The sequence below is a fragment of the Mustelus asterias genome, chromosome 3, assembly GCF_964213995.1.
Source record: "Mustelus asterias chromosome 3, sMusAst1.hap1.1, whole genome shotgun sequence".
Taxonomy (NCBI): Eukaryota; Metazoa; Chordata; class Chondrichthyes; order Carcharhiniformes; family Triakidae; genus Mustelus; species Mustelus asterias.
Window position 1 is genome coordinate 43,589,956 of NC_135803.1, and position 19,659 is coordinate 43,609,614.

General features: G+C 41.5%; 1 protein-coding gene across 5 annotated transcripts in view; it reads right to left on the reverse strand.

Annotated features, from left to right (window-relative positions):
* naaladl2 (N-acetylated alpha-linked acidic dipeptidase like 2) overlaps positions 1-19,659 on the reverse strand; it is a 902,781-nt gene that overhangs the window by 809,594 nt on the left and 73,528 nt on the right. For 4 of the 5 annotated variants that reach the window (XM_078208119.1, XM_078208130.1, XM_078208111.1 and 1 more), the window contains one exon: positions 2,237-2,310. The exons of the other annotated variant lie outside the window; for it this stretch is intronic. The gene's annotated coding sequence lies outside the window, so the exon portion shown is untranslated. The remainder of the gene's footprint in view (positions 1-2,236; positions 2,311-19,659) is intronic. 5 annotated transcript variants of the gene reach the window in all.

Sequence of the window (19,659 nt, forward strand, 5' to 3'; positions counted from 1 at the left end):
ATCACCCTGAATTAACAAAGGTCATGACTGTCCCTCAGATACAGTTGAATTTAAAAGAATCGCCAAGGCTTGAATTTGGAAGTGGACACTGAACACGCTCCCGGCTGCGATGGGCATCCAGCGTGAAACACCGTGCTGGGAAAGGGCGAGCGCTGCCAGGAGAGTAGGAAGAGGACGGTTGCCGAGAACAAGGAAGATGCGGAGTGGCACTTCTAATGGGTTCCCCAAGGGGACAGCCACTGCGGAGCTGTCTAAAGGAGCTGCAGACATGTAATAAATAAATTGCGATAGTAAAACTATGCAAACAATGTCTTGGCAGCACATTAAAACACAACCTTCAATCCCCGGACACCTTTCTCAATTTTATTTCAACCAAGATGGATCATTCCACCCTGGGTCGAGGTTCAGGCCAAAACATAAAAGCTGCCTGGCCAATCGGCCCATTCGCCAACAGTAAAAGCAGGCATGCCAGGTGAAATTGCAATCAATTGGTCCCTTAATAGGCTAAAGTGCATGTTTGTTTGTTGGCGGGTGCAGCTGAGACTCAAGCACCTTCTGACTGAAATATTGCCTGCGTGTACGATGATGTTGGGATGTGCACCCAGCGTCTTTTTGCAGTTTCATGCACTTTCGGTCGAGTGTGCGGCCACCCAAGGAACGTAAAATTCTGGTGTAAGTTAAAGTCGACACTTCTGGCATTTCTCAGAAAGAATGCTTCCTATCCTAAAGGTAGATAGTATTTTTTGTTACTCAAGTCTGGACACAGAACATTTAGAATGCTGAAATAGTTCATGCGTTACACAAATTACAAAACAGAATTTGTTGTGTTTTCTTGCATTTATTGTTATTTTCTAATTCATACTGTTCTAACACAGCAAATGGGATTCTGAGTTTCATCCTGGATGTATTTGTCAACCAAATTCTAAACTAAATCAGAATCTGTGGGTACATGATATGCCTGGATCTAGCATTTATGATCAGTTATCTTAATTAGTACATTCAAAATTGTTATTAACCCACATGGGAATGGACACCATGGGCGGAATTTTACTGACACGTCCGCCCGAGGTCCGTACGATCCAGCCCGAGGCCAACGGAGAATGCCGTTCTCCGAACCTCGCCTGCTGCCGGAATCGGGGTGGGCGTGCCGGTAAAATTCCGGCCCATGGAGCCAATTTGCTTCCGAATAATGCCCCAGTTTGGCTGTAGTTTCACCGGCGGCATGGTGGCACAGTGGTTAGCACTGCTGCCTCATGGCACCAGGGACCTGGGTTCGATTACAGCCTTGGGTGACTGCCTGTGTGGAGTTTGCACGTTCTCTCCGTGTCTGCATGGGTTTCCTCCGTACTGCAGTTTCCTCCCACAGTTCAAAGATGTGCAGGGTAGGTTGATTGGCTATGCTAAATTGGCCTTAATCTCCCAAAATGTGTAGGTTCGGGGGATTAGCGGGGTAAATATGTGGAGTTACAGTAATAGGGCCTGGATGAGACCTCTATTGGAGAGTGCAGACACAATGGGCCAAATGGCCTCCTTCTGAATTGTAGGGGATGCTATGATTCTATTTGCAGCTGACACATATTTCCGGGAACCTCCAAATGGACGGGAGGCTCTTGCTTGAAGAGAGCATGACCATTTAAACTGGACATAAATGACAGGATAGTAACATCATAATTTCATCCACGTTGTCTGATGGGCTGAATGATAGCCAGATGCTCTGGCTAACAGAATGTCCATGACACTGCAAGGCTGTCCCTTCAGATCAGAAAAGGAGGAGCTTTAACTTCCTATGTCCTCAGATAAGTTTTTAATAAAATTACATATTGCAGCAGTATTGTACCATTGGAATGTCAGTCACTGCTATAGTCAGCAAACTTCAACTTTTTCAGAGTTTGTACACCTACTGTCCTTTACAGCCTGCAGAATCATACAACTTCCCCACTCCTTACTGTGCAAACTGCAGCCCTGACCAGTACTTATCCAAAACACAAGCCTACACCAGAAATAACTGACAGGCTCAGCCAAGTTCAAATTAAAGTCATGCAAAATACATCCGACTTACAATAACCCCAGAGTGCGAGTAGGAAAAATGCTAATCACTCTCATTTTTATACATGCTAACCATCAGCATTTTAATCTGATTGTCAGTGTTTCAATTTGTGCATTAGCATTCCACAAAACAGTCCTCAAAGTGTAACGCCTCTAACTGGATGGCTTTAATAAATTAAAAAGAACTTACAGTTATATTGTGTTCTTCACATCCTTAGCATCTCCCAAAGTGCTTCAAGTCAATGAATTACTGTGTCGTCACCACTGTAATGTAGGTAAATGGAACAGTCAATTTGTGCACAGCAAGATCACACAAAAAGCAATTAAATAAATGACAGGGTAATCTGTTTTTGGTGCTGATAGAGTAATACAGTTCCAACAAGATACCAACAGGATGCCATGTTCCTCTGTGAATAATACCATTGGATTTTTTTGCATCCGGGAGGACATTCGGCCTGCACTTTAATGGATCAGCCAAAAGACAATACTGCAAACAGTGTAGCACCCCCTCAATACTGCACTGAAACGTCAGTCTACACAACATGCTCAAGTCTACAGAATTTGGTTTTAACCTGTAACTTTCTAGTTTAGAGGTGAGTGTGCCCTCTGTGTCAACGCTAACTAGGATGTGGAGTTGCTGGCGTTGGACTGGGGTGGACACAGTAACTAGTCTCACAACACCAGGTTAAAGTCCAACAGGTTTATTTGGTAGCACGAGCTTTCAGATAACTGCCCCTTCCCTCACCTGATGAAGGGGCAGTGCTCCGAAAGCTTGTGCTACCAAATAAACCTGTTGGACGCTAACTAGCACGCAATTTAATGAGGCATAGAAATATTTTTTCTTGGTTTGCTCAAAATGAATGACAAATTTTCTTTTGTATTTTTTCCTTCTGAAACAACTCGACGTAAAATGCCATATCTTTTCTGTTCTTCTCACTTTATAAAGAGCTGGCATGATGACACTGTTGGCAAACCAATCTGTGGGTGCTCTCAAAGAACACCATAGTGACAACCAATGCTTGCAATCTTCTTTCGCCCCCACCACCAAATTTCACACAAAGTACCACAAATAGCAGTGAGTAAACTGGCCAGGTAATCAGTTTTTTGTGGTACTGACAAGTATACTTGGGGAGAACATGCTTGCTCAGAGTCATGGACCACTACAAAGAACAAAGAAAATTACAGCACAGGAACAGGCCCTTCGACCCTCCAAGCCTGCACCGACCACACTGCTCGTGTGAACCAAAAACCCCTACCCTTCCGGGGACCATATTCCTCTATTCCCATCCAATTCATGTATTTGTCCAGACACTCCTCAAAAGTCACTATCGTATCTGCTTCCATTTACTCTCCCGGCAGCGAGTTCCAGGCACGCACCACCCTCTGTATGAAAAACTTGCCTCGTACATCTCCTTTAAACCTTGCCCCTCGCCCCTTAAACCTATGCCCCCTGGTAATTGACTCTTCCACCCTGGGAAAAAGCTTCTGACTATTCATTCCGTCCATGCCCTTCATAATCTTGTGGACTTCTATCAGGTCGCCCCTCAACCTTCGTCGTTCCAGTGAGGACAAACCAAGTGGCTCCAATCTCTCCTCATAGCTAATGCCCTCCATACCAAGCTGCATCCTGGTAAATATTTTCTGTACCCTTTCCAAAGCCTCCCCATCCTTCTGGTAGTGTGGTGGCCAGAATTGAACACTATATTCCACTGCTTGAACAGGCAACAAGGATTCTGCATTTAACGTCTTATCTGAAGGATAATGCAGCTATGTGGCACTCATATACCAGTGTAGATTATGGGCTCAAATCTGACTTGGGGCTGAAAGACATGCGCCATTTGGTAGAGAGTAACCGAGCCTTATTGGTCATGAGTCAAATGTTCAGCTAATTATGGGAGACTTGATGTTGGGGCAGAATTTAATGTTTCACATCTGAAAGCCCCTTGATTATGAAACATTTCATACATGAAGAGGAAAAGAACAATGTTACATTGATTGACTAGGAACATGTGGAGGAGGCAGACATTCATAGAATCCCTACAGTGCAGAAGGAAGCCATTTGGCCCATCGAGTCTGCATCGACTCTTTGACAGAATATCTTACCCAGGCCCTCCTCCCCACCCTATCCCCATAACCCCACGTATTTATCATGGCCAATCCACCTAACCTACACATCTTTGGACTGTGGGAGGAACCCGGAGGAAACCCATGCAGACATGGCAAGAATGTGCAAACTCCACACAGTCACCCAAGGCTGGAATTGAACTGGGATGCTTGGAGCTGTGAGGCAGCTGTGCTAACCATTTGGAAAAATCTCCATTTCCAGTTTATCATGTGAGGTTTGCCTTTCTTTTCTGTCTTTATCATCTATTCTTTGTTAATATTAATTGTTTAGCAGTTAATTGTACTCCTCAAACAAGTGCCAGAAATAATTTACATTTTTCTCCCCAATTAAAAAGTGTGAAAAACAATCTTTTTTTGTTACATGATTTGGAATTGTGGGAGAATCTGAGAAGAGACATTCACTTACAACGCATTGAAATCATTAGGCCACACCTCAAGCAGATCTGGGCATCACCTCTTTGGAAGGATGTATTGGTCTTAGCAGGAAGGACAAAAATGCTCCGGAGAGAATGCAAAGGAGATTACAGGAAAATTGCCATAGCTTGAAAATTGCAGCTACGAGGAAAGATTGAATCGGCTAGGATTGTTTTCTTTGGAATAGAAGAGACAAAGTGCTGACTAATTGAGGTATAGAAAATTATGAGAAGCCTAGATAGGGTAGACAGGAAAGCGTTGTTTCCCTAGCTTTGGGGCCAATTACCAGGGGGCATAGATTTAAGATGATTGGTAGAAGGATTAAAGGGGGCATGATGAAAAACCTTTTTCACCAGAGGCTGGTGGGCAGCTGGAATTCCCTGCCCAAACTGGTGTTTTAGGCTGAAATGCTCAACTCCTTTCAAAAGGTACCTGGATCTGCATTTAAAATACCGTAGCTTGTAAGGCTATGGACCAAGTGCCAACGTAGACATGATGGGCTGAATGGCCTTTTTCTTCATTACAACTTTCCTATGGTTCTATGATCTATGGTTTTAAGTGCATTGTAGATTTACTAGAACAATACCTGGACTCTAAGGATTAAGCCATCAGGAGAATTTAAACAAACTAGGCTGTGCTCCTAGGAACTTCAGGAGGTTAAGCGGTGATTTAATCAAAGTTTTCAAGTTATTAAGGGGAATATATTGCAGAGATCGAGAGAAATTATTCCCACTGGGTGGAGAGTCAAGGTCTAAGGGTCACAGTCCAACAATTAGAGCCATACCTTTCAGGAAGAAAATTACAAAACACTTTTACCAAAGTATGATAGAAGTTTGGAACTCTCTTCAATTGATAAGAGGTCAATTGTTAGTTGTAAAACTGAGATGATATATTTTTGTTAGCCAAGGCTAAGGAATATGGGACAAAGGTGGGCACATGGACTTAGGTCTCAGATCAACCAAAATCTCAAGGAATGGCAGAACTGATTCAAGAGGCTAAAAAGCCTGTTCCGATGTTCTGAATATTTTCAGCTGAAATAATGGCAATCTTGAATAATTAAACATTCTCCATAGATTAAATAAAACAATCAAAACTAAAGTGTAAGCATTCACATTTCAGATACTGATTGCTCATTTTTTGTGAATTTCCATACATTTAATTTTGTCAAGTTTTAATAGAAAATAATTCACACAAAAATTCATATACTTACTTTAATAAAACCCTCAAATAAGTGCTATAACGAAGATTAAAGTATTTTTAATGTAAAATATTACACGTCACCCCTGTGAATATTTGGTAATGAGAATGCATTCATGCATTGTGTCCCACAAAATCTCTTCATTAGTCAAAAGAATTTCTGAAGATTACATTTAGTTATCTCAACTTTTAAGCTTCAGCTATACTGCAGCTTTCAATCTTGCACTTGTTTGTTAAGTGTGCAAATAGGCAACTACACTTTACTGAAGGTCACATGAAAGTAACCCACAACTGGGAGCACAGTTGGATGTATTTGCAGAACACTGTTTCTCAACAGACCAATTACTAACGTTTGAAAAAGGCAGTCGGAATATTTGTTGCTCCATTAGCCTTAAAATTTTACCACACAATTTTTAAAACATTCATGCAATCTAATATACTGTCTGGTCAGTTATATACCATATTTGGTTATATTGTACCGAGAACAAACTAAGGTCAGTGTGAGTTGGCCCTCTGGATTGACATGACCACTTAGCGCACTTTAGAGTTAGATCAGTAAAATATCCCAAGCTGTATGCTCATAACTCTGTGCATCACTCCAAAATCCTGCAGTATTAAATTGGCATAAAACTATTTTTGTAATCAGATAATCTAGCCTGCTGAATTTCATGAATATTTGGACATTTTGTCTTGTGCCATTTTCATCACTAATCACATTATGTGCATGCAAACGGAAAACGTTTTTACCAAAAGCATTTCCACTAAAACACTGTCCTTTAAAAAGGAGAAAATGCAGGGCAGGATTTTATCGCCCTGTAGCGGCCCGAGTGAGGCTTGGGCCAGAAAATACAATGGGCCATTCAAAATCCCACTGACCTCAGCAAGATCGGAAGACCCTGCCAACAGGAGGGGCTGTAAAATTCCACCCACTGTTAAGGGCACAGCTAATAGTAAACACCAGGGTATTCCAAATCCCAGAAGGGAAACTTGAAACACCTGCTCTCAACCATAATTTGAGTTTGATATAATGTGAGGAAAGATTTGAAAACCAGAGATTAATGTCTCAGATGCTTTTGCGGTGATTTTAAATAAATGTTTAGTAAACAATTAAACAACAAAGTCAATTAGAAGCACATTTAACTAAAACAATAGCCATACACAATATTCCTAATTTTAATTAGTTCCAAACACCATTTTTGTCCATAACTTCAGACCTATTTCTCCGCAAACAATATCTTATACATTTTTAAAAGCCATAAGCAAAATCCAGTAAATGTTACCACACCAAGCAGTTTTATCTTTTGGGTTTGCTTCTGATATAGCACAAAACAACTGGCTCTTCAAGCAGGCTTTCTCCCAGACACTGCTTGCCACAAGTTCAAACAGCTATTCCTACTGTGGACTGAAGGGTTCAAAACAGCTCCCTTTCATAGGTTGAATTGCTTCTGATATACCACTTTTCCCTTTTGATCTTCCCTTATCTGAACTAACCTCCTCAGAAGTCAAACTTAATTACCTTCATTTTGTAAATCCGCCTTACAGAATGTACTTGCAAAGATCACAACCTGTCACCTCCTTTGAACTCTGATATCTTACTTAAACCCTTGATGTTCTTCTATTCTCCATTGGTACCGCTTTGCCTTCGGTAAACATCACTTAGCAGTGATGCAGGGCTCATCAACATATCAAAAACACTAGTTCAAAAGCCTAGCTAAATTGTCCCTGCCATTATGAAGCTTTTATTTTTAAATTGTTTCTAAAAACATATAACCAACAAAACACCTTCCAAATTACTGGATTGCTTTGAGTTTTTATGTTATCACGATTTTTTCTGACGCCACTGTACCTGTAGCCTAACGGTTAAAAACCCTTCCACACTGTCTTGCAATCTTTAAAGATTAATTTCCAGAACACAGTTTCACAGGGTCTGGAATAAAAACTAGATACTTTTTAAAACTTGTGTGCATTTTCATTTTTTATTAGTTACAAAATTTTTGAACTGGAGAGGGGGGATGAAGAGGAATACTTTACTAACTAGCAAGAATCATCCAATTCAGTAGTGAAGATTATTTATTTTCCAATTGGGTGCGTCCCATGAATGGATGTGGCCAATTAAAATGAAAGACTGACTCGCACTGAAACAGCACCTTCCAAGATCACAGGATGCCTAAAAGTATTTATATGCCAATGATGTACTATGTTGTCACTGTCGTAGCTTGGGAATCTCAACAGCCAATTTGCACACAGCAAGTTCCCACAAACCACAATGTGTCAATGACCAATAATCTGATTTCGCCATGTCGATGGAGGGACAAATATTGGCCAGGACACCAGAGATAACTCCTCTGCTCTCCTTCAAAGTAATGTCATCAGGTCTTTCATGTCCACCTGGATGGAGCCCCAGTTAAATGCCTCATCTAAAAGACGGCACAGCTGACAATGCAGCACTCCTTCAGTGGAGTGTAAGCTTTGATTCTTGTGCTCAAGTCCTGGGTGGCAGAATGGCGGTGACACAGGGTGGGATGAGTGTTGGTGGGTCATCATGTGGTGAAACCCCCTAGTATTTGTCCAACCTGAGTTGACTGTTGCCTGAAGCTTTTTTATGCTCAAGAAATCTAAATGCTTCCTTTTATTGTCACCAAGCATTATGATCCCCTTCAAAATATATTTCACAAATTGTATTGGCTTTCTAATTAGATGCAAATGACTGTAATCTTTTAAATAATGCATAATATGACAGTCCACCAATTCAGAATTTCATTTTATAAATGGAAATCTTGACAACGTTAGGTAGAAATAAGAATGATAAAACAGTCACTAAACATACTTATATTTAGTCCAAAGATGAGCGGGTTAGGTTGATTGGCCATGCTAAAATTGACTCTCATGTCAGGGGATTAGCCGGGTAAATATGTGGGATTACGGGAATAGGGCCTGGGTGGGTTTGTGGTCGGTGCAGACTCGATGGGCCAAATGGCCTCCTTTTGCACTGTCGAGGTTCTATGATTCTACGATTTAAAGAGCTGCTTTAAGTTTGTATTACTTTAAAAACATGTTTGGCAGGGAGAAAAATACAAGTGGAATTAATTACTGTAATTGTGATACGAACTTCCTTTAATGAGACAGTTCAAGGATTACAGAAACGCACATTACGGATATATAACATCAAGTTCAGGGCTGGACAAATTGAGTATATTCAAAAAATATCTACAGTGCAAATTCAAATCTACAGTTCACACTTTAATAGATCATTGCTAGATTACTAAAACTCCAATCATATCCAAATTACGTATTATTGCATTCATTGAAAATTCATCAGATGCTTTGAATTGTAATATTACTATCCATTAAATGCAATATGGCTTCAGTTAGTGGATAATAAATGAGACCGCTGTCACCTTCAAGTGCAGTGTCATTGCCCTATTTTCACAGGAGATCAAAATCTATTCAGGGATGCAAACTAAATACTTTGTTCAGAGTTTTGTCCCTGAAGGAGCTTTTGTGCTGGACAGTCCAATTACTCTACAATCAATGCACTTTTAAATGGCAGCAGGGATTCCCGTTTTGTCATTTACAATCAGGTTAAGAATAGCTTCAAGAGCCAAATATTTTTAAGAGCACAGATACAGGAAAGTGTAAAACTGCAGACTCTTTTTTTTGCAAACTCAGTTGTGAACACCACAACCCAACACAAATCTGATGATACCACTGCTAAGGAAGAAGAAACGCTTGCAATTCAGTCTTTGGTGTATCGATTTTTATTTAAATGAGATCAGCACCAAAATCACAACAAAACGTCCTTGAATGAAACTGCAGAGAAACAGCTAATAGTTTTCTTCATTTGATTGAAATAAATGACAATACCTCCCTGTGCCGGGCTCGCCACACAATTACTTTTATTAGGTCTCAAAAGCTTAATTAGTTAAAATAAGAAACAAGTATCTGAATGAAACAATCAGACAAGTAATTTTGATTTCATTACAAATCCAGGGGCAGGAACAAGTACCTAACTGCAGGATTCTAACGTTAAATTAATAGGAGGCAAAATAAATCTGCCAGCAGTGGCGGTAAGCTTCAAAATCTTGTAAATTGTAGGAAGTTGTAATGACTGGAGGTAAGGAGTCCCACATTTTGAAGTGCCAGAATAATTGAGTTGGAAGAGGAAGAAATGAGGGACGTAGATTTAAAAGGCTAATGGAGGGGGAAGAGGGATGAGAAAGGAAGACAAGAGGGAGAGAAAATGAGCAGAGAGAAGCCGGGTGAGCAGAAAATTTATTGAAATAATAAGAACATAAGCAATGGCAGGACTAGGGACATTAACTATTTTACTGAATAAATTTTTAATTAATAAATTAAATGCTATAAAGATGGCAGGGCAAGTATTGTGTGGCAGCTGCAGAATAGGGGAATGCATGGACACCCACACAATGCAAGACAAACACATTTGCAGTAAGTGTCTGCAGCTGGAGGAACTTCAGCTCAGAATCATTGAGCTGGAGGCCGAGCTGCAGACGCTGCGACAAATCAGGTACGGAAAGTTTCCTGGCCATTTTATTCCAGGAGGTGGCCACACCCCTTAGGATAGGGTCACCTGATTTGGCCCTTGCTCAGGGACAAGGGGCTGTAACTATGAATGAGGCATAGAAAGGGATAGAGAAGTGACAAGTACAGAAACCTCAGCCCTCACAATTATCCAATAGGGTTGAGTTCCTTGCAGCCTGTATGGAGAAATGCAGGGGCTGCAGCGTGTGTGACTGAACTGTGGCACTGTGGTACAGGAAGCGGGGGGGGGGGGGGGGGGGAGTTGGGAGAGTTAAAAGGAATGTAGGCAGCAGAGGACCGTATAGTCAAGGGGTGTGGTGAACCATAGATGGTTACCACTATGGGTACTTGTACATATGTTACTCTTGGGGTTAGGGTTTGGGTGTTCCACCTGTTATTATTGTTTATGTGGTACACTCCGTTTGGCTCCGCCTTCTTACAGGAGTATAAAGGTCACTGCTACTTCCTAGTAGCCTTTAGTCTGGGATAATATTGTTAAGTAGTGTGCTCCTATTTTGTCGTGAATAAAAGCCTTTATTCCCGGGTACGTCCTAGCCTCCCGTGTGAATCAATCGCGCATCAAGGGGATAGACACAGTCCTCTGCAGCCGAGAGTAGGAGTCCAAAAGGCTACTTAGCAGATGGTGGCAGGGCTTCGGGACATCTGTTCTGGGCTGGACAGGAACGTAGTGGGAAGAGGAAGATCCAATTCTTGTGGTCCACGCAGGGACCAACAACATAAGTAGGACAAGGAAAGAGGTTGTATTAAGAGAGAATAAGCAGCTCGGGGCTAAATTAGAAAGTACGACAAAGCAGGATGTGATGAGTGGTGTGCCACAGGGTTCAGTTCTTTGGGCTCAACGTTTTAACAATTCATATCAATGACTTGGATGAAGGGACTGAATGTATCCTTGGCAAATTTACCAAAATTCTATAGATTCTGCGATGGTTCCTGAAGATTGGAAGGTAGCAAATGTAACCCTGCCATTTAAGAGAGGAGAGAGGAAAACAGGAAACTACAGACTTGCTAGGTTGACTTCAATAGTAGGTAAAATACCATTCTAAAGGATGTGATAACTGGACTCTTAGAAAATAATGTTGAATCGGGCAGAGTTAACATGGATTTTTTGAAGATGCAACTAACAGAATAGATAAGAGGGTATCAGTGGACATGGTGAATTTGGATTTTCAGAAGGCTTTCAATATTGTCCCATACAAGGGGTTAGCAAACAAAAGATATCAAGTGATATGGTGATATTGCGAGAAAATAGCATGGAAGTAGATCAGACATGATCTCGTTAAATGGTGAAGCAAGTTTGAGAGGCCAAATGCCTACTCCTACCTTCCAGTGTTCCTTATTGGAGAGAGAGAAAGAAGCAAGAAGGCAGAGGAGCAGAGACACAACAAAGAGAGGGAAAAGCAAGGTGAAAGAGAGAGAGAGACGGAGAAGGAAGAAGACAGAAGGAAAAAAAGAAGGAAGGCATGAAAGGAGCGAAAGAAGGATGAGAGAGAGGAAGGAGTAAGGAAAGAAAGAGAAGCTGAATGGAAGGAATAAAGAAAGATTAAGCAGAATGAAGAAAAACAAGAGTACATGGAGGAAAAAGAAGATAGAGTGGTAGTTACTTATCATTCATATAACCAAGTACAGACAATCAAGACTTGGAAAGGTCACAGCCATCAGACTACATTTTAAATCGAACTTGCAGAGTGAACTTTCATGCTCACATATCTGGCTTAAGATATCAATTATCTGTTGCGCATTTCTTTATCTATCTCTCCCATCGACAGAGATCTGCAATAACCACTGGTCATGGATCAAGACGCTGCATTTATGGCACTTTAAGGGAAGTCACTGATCTGAACCACTTCAGATTCATATTCTGGTCAATTCTGATGCAATTTATTTCAGTGGGAGTTCCACTTTTCTCCTGAAAGTTTTCCACTTAGCAGCCCAAGATTTTCCAGCTATTCATTTTAATAGGCAGAAGAGCCACAAGGCTGCTGAGGCCAGGGATACAGTCAGGCTACCACCTGTCATTCTATTATCTGTGGAAGCATAACAAACAAGGGGAAGAAAACGGTTTACAAAGATTTCATAAGCAAGTGCAAATCTGTCCTTTTAGAGGAAGCGTTTGCTGAATTCAGAGCAAGAATCCCCCCTCAATCCAAGGCGCCTGAATCAAATAGTTGCACTCCTCCTGCTATCAAGATGAGAAAAAAGTTAATTAAAATTGGCATACTTGCATTCTTATTTTCACTTCAGAGAACATGAGATCAACACTGATTCGTCAATCTTGTGTTATCTAGAGGTGACAACTTGTAAATTATACAAAACACTATCAACTGTGATGATGTGACTGTGATTCTAACATTCGCATTTACACAAACTCGTACAAAAAGCTCCTCTGTAGATGCAACCAAATAATTGCAATATGTACAAGATTTAAAACAGCTTTAAGTTGGCACTTGGTCAACTAAATCATTTGTTGAACACTTTGGTTTTAATCTCCAAATGCAAATGTTTTTGGGAGTATTTCGGTTCTCCGTGCCCCTCTACAAAGGCTTCTTAACGCACAGCTGTATTTTGGAGACATTGGGCAGGATTTGCCGGCCGCGCTCGCCCCAAAATCGGAAAAATGTCGCCTGAGGTCACCAGACTGTTGCATGGTCCGTTTCCTCCCCCCCACCCCCACTCGTGACAATTCCCGTGGTGGACGACGGGAAAATTCTCCCCATTATGGTTTAGGTCTGTAAATTTCTTACTTTTGTCCATGATGAAAAGAAATGATGCTATAAAACTACTTCAAAAAAATTTACAAAGTTTGAGGGCGATTCTCCCAAAAGTCCTGTATTGGCGAGGAAACTGGTTTAGATCAAGACTATTTTTTCAGTGCAACTTCAGACCTGAATCTCCCCACTCTGTGAAATGCAGATGTCACAATCGTGAATATCATTAAAAGCCGGGGGAGGGGGGGTGGGGGGTCATGCACAGTGGCCCCGATCTGTCAGTCTCCCCATTTGCTGGCCAGCATGATCACTGGCCAGCCCAGGACCCCCGCAGTGCTGACCCTCCACCCCCCCCCCACCCGATCATGGCCCCCACAAGCCTTCTCGGGCCAGCCCAACCCACCGGCCCGGAGCGCTCTTATGTTCAGCACCCCCCCCCACCCAGCAGTGGCGATCCACCCACCACTCCTCATCCCGGCAGACCTCCTCCCGGCAAACCAACCCCCTCAGCCCGCCCCAATTTCTGGACTCCGTGCAGCCCCAACCAATCCAGTCTGCAGAGTGGCAGCGGAACCACCCAGCCCCACCAATCGCGCCCTAGACCCCGCCCACAATAGGCCTCACCCCCTTGGCACTGCCCGATGCCTGGTGGGCAGTGCCAAGGTGCCCCCTGGGCATGGGCACTTTGCCCCTTGGGCAGTGCCAGGGGGCACAGGCTGGCACTGCCAGGGTGCCCATGCCCCGGGGGTACCAGCCCCTCTGCTGCCTGACCGCCTGGGGAGCCCCGATTGCCCCCTCTCATTCTGGCGGGGTCTCCCCCTAGTTCCCCGAACATGGGAAGCTACTCTAAACCCCGCCGGACTGAAGTATTCCTGGCGGGGTGGGAGATCCTATCGGGCCCGGCTAGTTCTGCGCTGGGCCCAATAATCACATTTAAAATACATTTAAATTACATTTTTAAAAGATTTAAATCACTTACCTTGTCTTCCCGCTGGTTCCCAGCGCAGTCCTGACTGCAACTGTTCTCCGGCTGTGGGAGACACGCATGTGTCAGGAACGCATGCGAGAATCCCACGAAATGGCCGACACGCGATTCTCCCATCCCGATGCGCCAAAAAACTTGGGCGTCAGGATGGGAGAATCGCCCCTTTTATTTCTATTCTTTTCAATAAAAATAGATTTTGCTTGCCACTTCTTTTTAATTGTATGGGTTTATCCATATCTTTTTCTAATAAATGTAATTGGAAACAGCTGATCTGATTTTTTTATGCTCTCATGCCCCTGTCATCCCTGTTCAACACATTTTTAAAAAATACACAACTTCCCTTCCAGCATCACTAAACAGTGAATGAGAATTTAAGATATCCAAGAAATAGTCCAGAGAAGTTCAAGAAAATGTTGCTGAATTATGATAACATCTGAAAAACTGGGGAGGTATTCACTCGAACCCAAGGTAACTAAAAGAAAATACTTTTATAATTTAGAATACCTCATCATTCTGAGGTCAATTAATACAAATCAACAGGGAATTAGATAAATATGTGATCATCGCTATTCAGACAAATACTTTCAAAAGGAATTTGAACTTCAGTTAATAGCTGAACGGGGGAGGACACAAGATTTCACTTATTAAAAGACTTTAAAAGTAACAGACTAAACAACTATTGACTAAATACGAGGCAACTTGTACATTAAATGACAGAACAAAACTTTTAACACAACCAAAAAATAAACCTATCAGGTATACATTACACTGTCCTTTAAGTTGACATTAAATTCTCCCAGAATCAGAGCAAAATGATTCTTAGCTCCCAAGGGTTTATTTCCAATCTTTTCCTTTGCCAGATTGGAAAGTTTTAATTCTAGAACTGTCTTTTATGGTGCAAGGTTTCCTGGAAACTTCTCTGTCCACCTAAAGCTTGGCAAATCTTCCAGCCTTGGTTTAACTCTTCACAAATGTCATCCTTCGAATCCAGGCGCAAGCTTTCACCCAGATACCTGCACAGTAAACATGGGCCTCCAGTTGCTCTCCCTTTCCCAGACCCAATATTCAGTTCTTTTTTTAGGAAAGTCTGTCCTTTCCATCTCAAAGCCCATGACAATGTAAATCACATGGGCGTTGTATCTAGGTAGAAATACTGATCGCTGTTGTTTATACCCAACTCTATTCTATTGTCAAATTAAATGGGCAGTTTACAGCCCAACTATTTACAACCCCACATTCTTTTATTGGACTTTGGAGACTCATTATCTATCAATTGTTAACACACAGGCTGCTGCCATTGCTGGCAAGTGTGAACACATTATACCTTCTTCCCAATAAAACAACCTAGACTCCCTTTAATTTCTAACAATCAAACCGCACAGGGCTGCTGTCAGTCAGGTGTGATCCCCTTCATTATGCCTCAAGTTAATGACAACATCCCAAACAATCTCAAACTTTATAATTGTAACAAATACTTGAAGAAAATATTCAAGAACTTTAATTTACAAACCACGAGCTAATCTGTTTTTGATGGATTTGGCCGAAACGAGAATGTTGCGCAGGATACTGGAGACAATCTTAACACTTTGACTAGCTGCATTACCTAATTGGTGTTCACCTAATTGGATAAACAGGCTCTCAACTTTACATCTCATCTGAAACCCTTCATTACCATGGCCATAATCCTCCAGTACCACATTCGCCTAGATTTTGTGTTTAATGAGGTACTGATGATCAAAACCATAATCTTCTGATTCAGAACTGAAAGTGCAAACACCCAAACAAGGCTAACTTTCAGAGCAGGTGATGATGGCAGAGTCTAATGTACAAACTAAAGTCAGCACTGCACAGCACCCTATGTCACTCAATCCTACGCAGTGCTAAGAGTGCTATTAAAGAAGTCAAGCTTATGTGGAGATGACACTGGCACAATAGCCTTTTTCTATGGTGATGTTTCTATGATTTATAATATATTACTGGTGAACAGGTGAGACAATATTCATGCATGCAAGATCCTGAAGCAAATGTGCAAATTGAAGAAAAATAATGTGTATTAAATAATAACAAATTCTAGGGAGGTGGTGGCCTAGTAATATTATTACTAGACTATTAATCCAGATACTCAGCTAATGTTCTGGGAACCCGGATTCGAATCCCACCACAGCAGATGGTAGAATTTGAATTAAATTTTTAAAATATCTGGAATTAAGAATCTACTGATGACCATGAAACCATTGTCGATTGTTGGAAAAACCCATCTGATTCACTAATGGTCTTTAGGTAAGGAAATTTGCCATCCTTACCTGGTCTGGCCTACATGTGACTCCAGAGCCACAGCAATGTAATTGACTCTCAACTGCCCTCGGGCAACTAGGGATGGGCAATAAATGCTGGCCAGCCAGCGACGCCCATGTCCCATGAATGAATATCAATAAAAACCTAGAACTCAAAATTAAAAGACAGGAGTTCATACAACCATCTTATACAGAGGGTGATAATTGAATGGTGCAGACTGTCCAGAATGACATTGGAATCTGTTAGTCTAGAAACATTTGAGTGAATTTGACTTGAGCACTGAGGGAGTGGGCATTTCATTTAAAAGAATTAACTGTTCTGATCAGACAGACAGATAGATTTGCCTCTTTCTCAGTCCTGTACATTCTCCAAGTTTTTATAAATTGAGGTTGAGAGACTTGACTCGTGACATGTTATGATCCTTGACCAGACCCTGAAATGTGGCCAGGGGTGGGTGGGATCTGATTCGGGATCAATGACACTTTGTTTAAAAGTAGATAAAGGGTGAGATTCAACACATCTGCTTTTGAAAAACAGCCACAAGATTCCACGGGTTTTGAACAAACAAGAACAAAACTTACTATCAACGTTCAGAAAGATAAAACAATTTACAATATGTATCTTCTGTTCTAACATTTAGGTTAAGTATGTGATGCATGTGAATTAACAGACAAACTGTGATTGGACACTTCACACTTCAGGTTAAATGACAGATGCAACCAAAACAGATTCCATGAATTTCTCTACAAATCACCCAGATGTTCATCCCACTGTGAGTCAACCAATCTCACTCAAACGTCGTCTTTCTCACAAGAGTTTCCCATCTCCACTTTTGAAGATCCTGCCTTGAACTTCTCGCCAACCACTCCCACTCAGACAGCTTTAACAATGGGTACACCTCTCAGGGTCTCAATCTCACCTTCTGAGATTCCTCCTCTCTTGATTCCCGGGTACACTTAGCACTTGCTTCCAAGCACACTTTCAGATCTATGGCCAGGACCACTGCTCCAAAGGGGTATCTTTGTGTTAACGACGCTCTTATAGAGTCTTCACCCCACAGCCTTTTCTGTAACTTTGTAACTCAACTTAACTGGGATTTTAGCCTATCCCTGTCTCTGTGGCACTTGTTGACTGGCACACTGCCTTAAACAGACTGCTTCAAGAACTGATCTGGTAACCTATCAAAAAACTCCCAAAGGGTCCCACACTTGTTACTCAGCAAGACCCAATGGAACAAGCATCGGAATAGCCCCTACCTCAAACATTACTGCTAATTTAGCATCCAGGGACACAGAGTTTGATGGATTTCATGACACATGAAAGGAAAACATAAAAATATAAACTCAATTCACTTGATACTTCAGCTTTTAGTTTCACAACGACTATCCACCCCTCTTGCCCACTACATTAAACAGACTAACCATGTCACAGAATTAATTCCTAACTTAAGCGCTGAAAAAAAAGAAACTTGTCCTTCCATCAGTTCTAACCAAAACTAAATTACCAAATATATTTTTGTCACAATGCAATTTCCCTTTTTATGGCAGTACTCTACTTACTGCAGCTATGAAAAGTGATTAACTACTCATAAGGAGCAATCAACAATTCTTTACTATGACATTGTGGTGTCAGTGCAATGAATAGACCATCTTATTTTCAGTCTGCCTACTCCTCATTCTCCTTTCATCTGCTCCATCCTTCAAACATGTGGGTTCCACACCACATGATCAGAGCTTAGAAATTTTGATTTGGCCACTGTTGCCTCAGGAGGGCAGCAGGACTTCAACCTACCATGTCTGTTACAGTGTCAACCTCATCCCAAATTCAGGGGCTGGGTATATTCACATAAAAGGGTCAAGCACCATGGCTTATAAACACTCCCTGGTCACCCCACCCAGGAACAGGTCTAGAATTTCAGAGTAGCATCTCAATATTCCAGTGGAGGGGAGGAGCAGCAAAAGAGAAAGCAGACTAGGTCAAACACAATGTTTTCAATCCTCAACTGCCTCTTACTATTGTTGTAACAGTAGATTGAAACCACTCAAGTCTATAAGTTGCAGCAACTGAGGCTTTATTCAAAAACATATTTAAGAAGCATAAACCTATTCAGAGATTATACCCCTAGGAGACATATCCCTGCTCCTACAGTGTCTGCCTTATGCAAAGGCTGTGTAACATACTTATATCTTTTGGTTATCACCCTTACACTATAAATCCAACTAAGCAGCAAGTTACAGGCTGCAGCTGGAATTTAACTACCTGAAGGCTGAACGAACTCTGCTTATCACACTTTGACTTACCCATCCTGTGAAGGTCATGAAGTTTGTGATGTTACTTTGTCACACCAGCATGCTGAGAATGGGCTCCAGTAACAATGCTTTTAAAGCTGTTAATGCTCATAACTCCATTTGTCCACTCCAAAACTATTAATGCTGAATTATTTCAATCACCCCACTTCACTATTGTTGTTGATTTTCTGATGTAATCAATCTCAGAGATGACAAACAGCATCGTGAGCCTCCTCATACAGCAGTTCTTATGGTAAGTACACTTGCAGTGTGCAAGCAAGAGCACTTCACACTGGCCACAAACTTGGTGGAATAGGCTGGATTTCCTGTTTTACTACATGTTAAGACTGGTGTTGTTAGACTTCTTACTGTGTTTACCCCAGTCCAAAGCCGGAATCTCCACATCATTACTACATGTTAACACAGAGGAAGGGGGTGCACAAAGGGGGTGCATAGAGGAAATACTCCGCCAAGCGCTTAAACAGGTTCCTCCTCCATTTCTCCCAATCCACACTCAGATTTTGTGACATTCATGCCTGCTTTCAGTGTCCAGAACTCCTTTATCACACCATTCTGCATCGCTGAGTACTTTGTACAAAGCTTGTGTTTTTGAGATCCCCACCTCTCTCTCTTGCAAAGTGCATGCACCCTTGTTACTTGTATGTTAGCAATTCATCACCAATTTACACTGCCATGTTTCAGATGGCTGTCAAAATCTGAGGATCTCCTGTGTACTGAAATCGCCTGTAAGGCAATCCAAATTGCCTGTGTTACCAATTTGCTTAAGAATATTCAGAATATGAGCTTTTATTCTCCAAGATAATAGTTTTATATGGCAACATTTGCAATATTTCTTACAAATTTGATACTTACACTGACTTGTGCCTATAGAAATCAAAGTCGAGAAATTATATAATAAAACAGTTTTCCAATCTGAATGTTGAACAAAAATAAAAATGGTTCACTGGTTTGACAAGAGACACACAAGCCTGTATTTTAATATTTAGCACACTCTTGCAAGCCAATAAATTTTAACGGTCTG